At 41.7% G+C, this 9,622-nt stretch overlaps 1 long non-coding RNA gene across 1 annotated transcript; it reads left to right on the top strand.

Annotated features, from left to right (window-relative positions):
* The first annotated feature begins 6,279 nt into the window (after positions 1-6,279).
* Positions 6,280-7,299, top strand: LOC123733143 (uncharacterized). Its single transcript, XR_006763621.1, has 2 exons — positions 6,280-6,320; positions 6,686-7,299. It is a non-coding gene; the product is annotated as an uncharacterized lncRNA (long non-coding RNA).
* The last annotated feature ends 2,323 nt before the right edge of the window (positions 7,300-9,622 follow it).

The following is a 9,622-nucleotide window of genomic DNA, read 5'->3' as shown; positions in this document are numbered from 1 at the left end:
TGCAAGATCTCACCTCGTGGAGTTGCAATGATCATGAGAACGGTGAGGAATCAGCCCAGAACTCCACGGGAGGATCTTGTCAATGATCTTAAGGCAGCTGGGACCACAGTCACCAAGAAAACAATTGGTAACACACTACGCCGTGAAGGACGGAAATCCTGCAGCGCCCGCAAGGTCCCCCTGCTCAAGAAAGCACATATACATGCCCGTCTGAAGTTTGCCAATGAACATCTGAATGATTCAGAGGACAACTGGTGAAAATGTTGTGGTCAGATGAGACCAAAATGGAGCTCTTTGACATCAACTCAACTCGCAGTGTTTGGAGGAGGAGGATTGCTGCCTATGACCCCAAGAACACCATCTCCACCATCAAACATGGAGGTGGAAACATTATGCTTTGGGGGTGTTTTTCTGCTAAGGGGACAGGACAACTTCACTGCATCAAAGGGACAATAGACGGGGCCATGTAACGTCAAATCTTGGGTGAGAACCTCCTTCCCTCAGCCAGGGCATTGAAAATGGGTTGTGGATGGGTATTCCAGCATGACAATGACCCAAAACACACGGCCAAGGCAACAAAGGAGTGGCTCAAGAAGAAGCACATTAAGGTCCTGGAGTGGCCTAGCCAGTCTCCAGACCTTAATCCCATAGAAAATCTGTGGAGGGAGCTGAAGGTTCGAGTTGCCAAACGTCAGCCTCGAAACCTTAATGACTTGGAGAAGATCTGCAAAGAGGAGTGGGACAAAATCCCTCCCGAGATGTGTGCAAACCTGGTGGCCAACTACAAGAAAGGGTTTTGCCACCAAGTACTAAGTCATGTTTTGCAGAGGGGTCAAATACTCATTTCCCTCATTAAAATGCAAATAATTGTATAACATTTTTGACATGCGTTTTTCTTGATTTTTTTGCTGTTATTCTGTCTCTCACTGTTCAAATAAACCTACCATTAAAATTATAGACTGATCATTTCTTTGTCAGTGGGCAAACGTACAAAATCAGCAGGGGATCAAATACTTTTTCCCCCACTGTACTACCCACCACTGCGACCTGTACGCTCTCGTTGTCTGGCCCTCACTTCATACTCGTCGCTAAACCCACTGGCTCCAGGTCATCTACAAGACCCTGCTAGGTAAAGTCCCCCCTTATCTCCACTCACTGGTCACCATAGCAGCACCCACCTGTAGCACGCGCTCCAGCAGGTATATCTCTCTGGTCACCCCCAAAGCCAATTCCTCCTTCGGCCACCTCTTCGTCCAGTTCTCTGCTGCCAATGACTGGAACGAACTACAAAAATCTCTAAAACTCAAAACACTTATCTCCCTCACTAGCTTTAAGCACCAGCTGCCAGAGCAGCTCACAGATTACTGCACCTGTACATAGCCCATCTATAATTTAGCCCAACTACTTCTTCCCCTACTGTATTTATTTATTTAGCTCCTTTGCACCCAATTATTTCTACTTTGCACTTTCTTCCACTGCATATCTACCATTCCAGTGTTTTACTTGCTATATTGTATTTACTTTGCCACCATGGCCTTTTTTTGCCTTTACCTCCCTTATTTCACTTCATTTGCTCACATTGTATATAGACTTATTTTCTACTGTATTATTGACTGTATGTTTGTGTAATACTCTTGTTTGAACCAAGTATTGAGTTTATTTGTTATAATTAATTGGTTTTATATTTAAAAGATGATTGAATTGCTCCTAAACTGTAATGTTGTTAATGCATTATGCTTTTTGAAGAAATATTTATTTAATGTATAAGTGAATAGTTTGTTTTACTTTGAAGTTTAAGTTTTGAGCAATAAGGTCGCTTGTTAAGTTGTGGCCAATGGGAGTTGACCTGGTTAACGGGAGGGAAAAAGACGTTGATGAAAGGATGGACGTTTTACCTCAGGACGGTTGGTGAAGAAAAATTATAAAAGAAGACGACAGAACTACAACAAAACCCATAGCTACTAAGACATGAAGGGAAATACATGTTTTATTTAATAAAAGAGTTGTTATAATTTAGCTAAAACTTAGTAAAGACTGAAGCTACCGTCTCGTCGTGGAGGTATTAGCCAGCCTAGAGGTTAGCCTAGCATCGTGTGACACCGGGAGATAATTGCTTGGGAAGCTTAACGACTTCGTGTTGCCATGGGGATATCGGTTACGGCTAAGGAGTACTGTCTGCATGTGTAGCTGTGCTTGCCTTGGAGTTTGTGAGGAAACCTGCATGGAACTGCCATACTTCGCTGAGGGAATATCTACCAAGTCGTGAGTAACCACAATGTGAGGTGCTTAATTTGGACACTGGTTGTGCACGACTCATTGGGGTTTATTATTTTTTATTTCTTTTGATGTTGTGTCTGAACATGTATTTGTGTTTGAAAATGTTTTAATACACATATGGAACGTTATGTATGTTGCCTTGGTGGAGTCATTAATTGTTTCAATTTAATGCATGGGATGGTTTATCCTGATTCAATAACAGAAACCTAGAATCATTTCATCTGAAGTTAATACCCTATTGTCATAACCCTAGATAGTTTACAATAGGAATTCTTATTGGAGATGTCCTTCTCACCTAACATCCCATGCTGCTGAGATACTCTACATATGTTAATATTGTGAGAGTCATATTCAAGCCTGGTGAGAGGGTTACATTTGTTTTACTCCATGTGTAACTCTGTGTTGTTATGTGTCGAACTGCTTTGCTTTATCTTGTCCAGGTCGCAATTGTAAATGAGAACTTGTTCTCAACTTGCCTACCTGGTTAAATAAAGGTGAAATAAATAAATAAATTGGTAATGGTGAGAGGTTAGCATGTTTTGTTGCAGCCTCTGTTATTGGTAATGGTGAGAGGTTAGCATGTTTTGTTGTAGCCTCTGTTATTGGTAATGGTGAGAGGTTAGCATGTTTTGTTGTAGCCTCTGTTATTGGTAATGGTGAGAGGTTAGCATGTTTTGTTGTATCCTCTGTTATTGGTAATGGTGAGAGGTTAGCATGTTTTTTTGTAGCCTCTGATATTGGTAATGGTGAGAGGTTAGCATGTTTTGTTTTATCCCCTGTTATTGGTAATGGTGAGAGGTTAAGCATGTTTTGTTGTAGCCTCTGTTATTGGTAATGGTGAGAGGTTAGCATGTTTTGTTGTAGCCTCTGTTATTGGTAATGGTGAGAGGTTAGCATGTTTTGTTGTAGCTTCTGTAACTTTCTCACTCATTATTATTATTCATGATTCATTCATGATTTTTCTTAATCATGGCATCATCAGGATGCTTTTAGTAGTGTTTAGAAACATGTTATCTACTCACTTGTAAATAAAATGACTCCAGTCACCATCTGTAATGAACACGATGGGAGACAGAGAGCTGGTTTCAAGCGCAGGGCTCAGCAGGTGTTTATTGTAAAGGACCACAGGAGGAGGCAGGTAGCTGGGTCCAGGGGCAGGCAGAAGGTCATACACAGGGGGTCCAAAAAGGCAACAGTACAGGCAGGGAAACGGCAAAAGGCATCATTAGTGAGGCAGGCAAAAACTATCATTCACGGGAGGAGTAAATTACGGGAAATGCAGCACTCCGAACAGCCTTGTGTCACAAAACAAACAACACTTCACAATGATGGGGGTGCAAAGAACTGAACTAAATAGAGTTTGATAATGACATACAGGTGTGTGAACAGGTGATCAGAATTCAGGTGACTGGGATCTGGAGAGTGAGCTGCGTTCAGGGGGATCTACGTGTTTGAGAGTGTGAGCTGGAAGCAGACGTTACACCATCCACCATTTTAATATTGGGCAAAACACAACCCAAAACACAACCAAAACAAACTGCAAAATCAATCAACGAGTTTGAGTCACAAGCTTGATGTAGTCGCTGCGTTCAAGGAATATCGGATCAAATACGCAACTTGTGACTACTTTAAGCCACTATGAGTGAATTGGTCAGAAAGCATATGACTTCTTTAAATAGGGGGACTAGATACATGAAGTGCTTTCATTTTTCTAAACGGTGAAACAGATATGTATGAAAATATCCTCAAATGAAAGGTGACATTATATACTGTCACCTCATATGAAACATTTGATCTGAAATCCAAAATGTTGGAGTTTAGAGCCACATTTAACCTGTTATGGCTAGGGGGCAGTATTTTCACGGCTGGATAAAAAAACGTACCCGATTTAATCTGGTTACTACTCCTGCCCAGTAACTAGAATATGCATATAATTATTGGCTTTGGATAGAAAACACTACAAAGTTTCTAAAACTGTTTGAATGGTGTCTGTGAGTATAACAGAACTCAAATGGCAGGTCAAAACCTGAGAGATTCCTTTACAGGAAGTGGCCTGTCTGACCATTTCATGAACTTCTTTGCCATCTCTATCTTTTACAAAGGATCTCTGCTCTAACGTGACACTTCCTACGTCTTCCATAGGCTCTCAGAGCCCGGGAAAAAACAGAATGTCGTCATCCCAGCCCCAGGCTGAAACACATTATCGCCTTTCTCAAGTGGCCGATCAAGGGACTGTGGGCTTAGGCGCGTGCCCTGGCCGCCCCGTCTTTGTGAATTTTCCTCTGTTTGCCGAAAAGGAGATTCCCGGTCGGAATATTATCGCTTTTTACGAGATAAATTGCATAAAAATTGATTTAAAACAGCGGTTGACATGCTTCGAAGTACGGTAATGGAATATTTAGAATTTATTTGTCACGAATTGCGCCATGCGCGCGACCCTGATTTACCATTTCGGATAGTTTCTGGAATGCACGAACAAAACGCCGCTATTCGGATATAACGATGGATTATTTGGGACCAAACCAACATTTGTTATTGAAGTAGCAGTCCTGGGAGTGCATTCTGACGAAGACAACAAAAGGTAATCAAACTTTTATAATAGTAAATCTGATTTTGGTGAAGGCTAAACTTGCCGGGTGTCTAAATAGCTAGCCCGTGATGGCTGGGCTATGTACTTAGAATATTGCAAAATGTGCTTTCACCAAAAAGCTATTTTAAAATCGGACATATCGAGTACATAGAGGAGTTCTGTATCTATAATTCTTAAAATAATTGTTATGCTTTTTGTGAACATTTATCGTGAGTAATTTAGTAAATTGTATGCTAGTTCTGAACGTCACATGCTAATGTAAAAAGCTGTTTTTTGATATAAATATGAACTTGATTGAACAAAACATGCATGTATTGTATAACATAATGTCCTAGGTATGTCATCTGATGAAGATCATCAAAGGTTAGTGCTGCATTTAGCTGTCTTCTGGGTTTTTGTGACATTATATGCTAGCTTGAAAAATGGGTGTCTGATTATTTCTGGCTGGGTAGTCTGCTGACATAATCTAATGTTTTGCTTTCGCTGTAAAGCCTTTTTGAAATCGGACAGTGTCGTTAGATAAAGGAGAGTCTTGTCTTTAAAATGCTGTGAAATAGTCATATGTTTGAAAAATTGAAGTTTTTGTATTTTTGAGGAATTTGTAATTCGCGCCACGCCTATCATTGGATATTGGAGCAGGTGTTCCGCTAGCGGAACGTCTAGATGTAAGAGGTTAAAATGTTATCTTCACTGTCAAAATAGATATGGTGTGGACTGTATACTCAATACAATCTAAATCTGATACCTCACTGTCTGTCTTTTGACTGATACTGCTTTTAAACTGGTCTGGTCAGTCTACTCAAATATTTGTATTTTACATGTTTCTATCTGCAGGCAAAACTTTGACAATCTGTAATTTATATTAACGTACGTTAATGTATGTATAGATGTGGAAGTTTTCAGGACACTGATGTATCTGAATATGTTGAAGAAATATACTGCCACTATTTTCACCACCAAAGAATAGCAGTGTGATTTTAATATGATTTGACTCTTTGCAGGCTGTCAGGCTGTCTAGTCACAGAGGAAGGCTGTGCTTCTCTGGTCTCAGCTCTGAGGTCAAACCCCTCACACCTGAGAGAGCTGGACCTGAGCTACAATCACCCAGGAGACTCAGGAGTCAGACTGCTCTCTGCTGGACTGGAGGATCCACACTGCAGACTGGAGAAACTCAAGTATGTAGAGGGTTTATGTCAATGTTCATATCAGACATGTTTGACTTCTCAGGCTAGTTAAGACAAACATTCTGACCACCACTTGGACAAAGTTATATGCTGACTGTGTGTGTGTGTGTGTGTGTGTGTGTGTGTGTGTGTGTGTGTGTGTGTGTGTGTGTGTGTGTGTGTGTGTGTGTGAGTTCAGGTGTATCCCTCAATGACTGTCTGTTTTTCTGCTTACCGCTACAGTGTGGAACATGGTGGAGAGAACAGAATGAAACCTGGGATTAGAAAATGTAAGTTGACTGCTGTGAAGAATATGACTAAGAATAAGTCTTAATTCAAGTTAAGTCAAAGACCACCATCATTACTGACTTGGTCATATTAAATATCATCTGTAGTTCTACAGAAGCAGAAATCAGGGACACCAACGTTTACAAAGACTTGATATGACAGTGTGTGTGTGTGTAATTATTGTGAATAAGTGTGTATTATATTACCATACAGTATAACATATGATCATTCAACAAGTCTCAAGTTACCTTAACTTCTCCTTTTGATACCTAGAAACATCTACATTAAATGAATTAGTGAAAAGTGAGTTAACATTCTAATGTGAATGATGATGATTTCTAATATTGTGTCTGGTTTCATCCATCAGATGTCTGTGATCTCACACTGGACCTAAACACAGTAAACAGACGCCTCTCTCTGTCTGAGGAGAACAGAAAGGTGACATGTAGGACAGAGAAGCAGCCGTATCCTGATCACCCAGAGAGATTTGAGGACTGTGAACAGGTGCTGTGTAGAGAGGGTCTGACTGGGCGCTGTTACTGGGAGGTAGAGTGGAGTGGGGGGCTGTTATAGGAGTGACATATAAAGGAATCAGCAGGAGAGGAAGGGTTAATGACTGTTGGCTTGGACACAATGACAAGTCCTGGTGTCTGTTCTGCTCTGACAACAGATACAGAGCCTGGCACAATAATAATCCCACTACCATAGATGTCCCCTCCTCCAGCTCCCACAGAGTAGGAGTGTATCTGGACTGGTCAGCCGGCACTTTGTCCTTCTATAGAGCCTCCTCTGACACACTGACCCACCTGATCACATTCACCTCCACATTCACTGAGCCCCTCTATCCAGGATTTAGGGTTGATTATGTTGGCTCTTCAGTGTCCCTGAAATAATAACTGGACACATACACACACACACACACACACACACACACACACACACACACACACACACACACACACACACACACACACACACACACACACACACACCTGGACGCACACACACACACACACACTGGACACAAACTGGACACACATGTACACACACACTTACACACACACTTACAAACACACTGGACACACACACACTGGAAACAAAATGGACATGGACACACACACACTGGACACACACACACTGGACACACACTAGACACACTAGACTCACACACACACATACTGGATACACACACACACACACACTGGACACACAAACACACTGGACACACACACTCAACACACACACACACACTGAACACAGACACTGGACACACACACACACACGCTGAACTCATGCTGAACAAACACACACTCTGGACATACACACACTGGACACACACACACACACTGGAACACACACACACTGGACACAGACACACACACTAGGCACACACACACACGCTGGCCACCCACTCAAACTGGACAAACACACTGGACACACACATGCTTGACACACACTCACACATGCTTGACACACACACACACGCTTGACACACACACGCTTGACACACACACGCTTGACACACACACTGGATACACACACACACACACACACAAACACACACACTGGATACACACACACACTGGATACACACACACACACTGGATACACACACACACACACACACACACACACTGGATACACACACACACTGGATACACACACACTGGATACACACACACACACACACACACACACACACTGGATACACACACACACTCTGGACACACACATACAAACACACACACTGGACACACACAATGGACAAACACACACTGGACACTCACACGTGACAGGCTTGTAATATTTTCTGATCTTTTACCACTTTGCATTTATTATGATATATTTTACTGTTTGTGTTTGTACCACAGGAGGTTGGTGGGACCTTATTTAGGGAGGACAGGCTTGTAATGGCTGGAGTGGAATAAGTGGAATGGTATCAAACACATGGTTTCCATGTGTTCCATTTCATTCACTCTGTTCCAGACATTATTATGAGCCGTCCTCCCCTCAGCAGCCTCCTCTGGTATGTACTGTCCTGTATGTGAGAGAGCTCCAACAAGGAATTACAATGTATGTATTACTTTTAATACCTGCAAATGGCAAATAAACTACTGGAACTCCTTATGAATGTCTGCAGCCGACAAGAGGTGAAAATATTACCGGAATATTCTGCAAAATGTTGATGAAGACGTCACTCAATCCACCCAAAACAACATGCAGTCTTTCCACAAGACTCCCATGAAGTTATAGTGTGACGTTATGAGTCGACGTTAAAGTAACATTCTCACAACATACTGCACTTGTTTTATCCTGTTTTAGATGTATCCTCTGTTTAAACATTTAAACTCTTACAATAACACTGTTAAAATACCAATGTGATCATTTCTTGTCTTTTATGTTGGAAAAACTAATTGTACAATTATGTGGACATACGCTCCATAGTTGTACAAGTATATATGGATATATTGTACTTTTCATAATAAAACATACTTGAAACAAGAAAAAGCATGTTAATTGTGAAAACAATTTAGTTATTGATTTTACATTGCTTCTCCCAGTCTCATGTTGACGTTTGTCATGAATCTTGACCTGGAGGCAGAACTGTGAGATTTCCTCTAGATATGTCAGCTGCAAAGTCAGAATTGGCTGTGGAAAATGTTGTTTTAAGGTCTTAATTTAAGGGAAGGATTAGCAGTGTGGTTAGGGTTGAGGTTAGGATTAAAATCGGATTGTATTACTTTGTGCCTGTGTCAGCTAGGGAATACTTTGCTGAACTGCCTCCAGGGCAAGATTCATGAAAATAAATGCCAACCTGCCTCCAGGGCAAGATTCATGACAATAAATGGCAACCTACCTCCAGGGCAAGTCTTCCCTGTGGCTCAGTTGGTAGAGCATGGTGTGTGCAACGCCAGAGGTGGGGGCCAGTACAAAAAAAAAAATGTATGAAATGTATGCATTCACTACTGTAAGTTGCTCTGGATAAGAGTGTCTGCTATATGACTAAAATGTAAATGTAAAATGTATTCATGACAATAAATGCCAACCTGCCTCCCAGTCGTCCCCTCCCTATCTTTACAAGGCTGCAGAACCTGCAAGCTAGTGATGTGGGGGTTCTCTCAAAACCCTCAGTCCCCAGGTGGGTAGATGGCAGGTTGAATAAAGAGAAGCTAGTGATGTGGGGGTTCTCTCATAACCCTCAGTCCCCAGGTGGGTAGATGGCAGGTTGAATAAAGAGAAGCTAGTGATGTGGGGGTTCTCTCATAACCCTCAGTCCCCAGGTGGGTAGATGGCAGGTTGAATA

This window comes from Salmo salar, unplaced genomic scaffold (assembly GCF_905237065.1).
Source record: "Salmo salar unplaced genomic scaffold, Ssal_v3.1, whole genome shotgun sequence".
In the NCBI taxonomy this organism is placed as follows: domain Eukaryota; kingdom Metazoa; phylum Chordata; class Actinopteri; order Salmoniformes; family Salmonidae; genus Salmo; species Salmo salar.
Note: the sequence above shows the minus strand (reverse complement) of the source record. Positions and strands in the feature narration are given on the sequence as shown.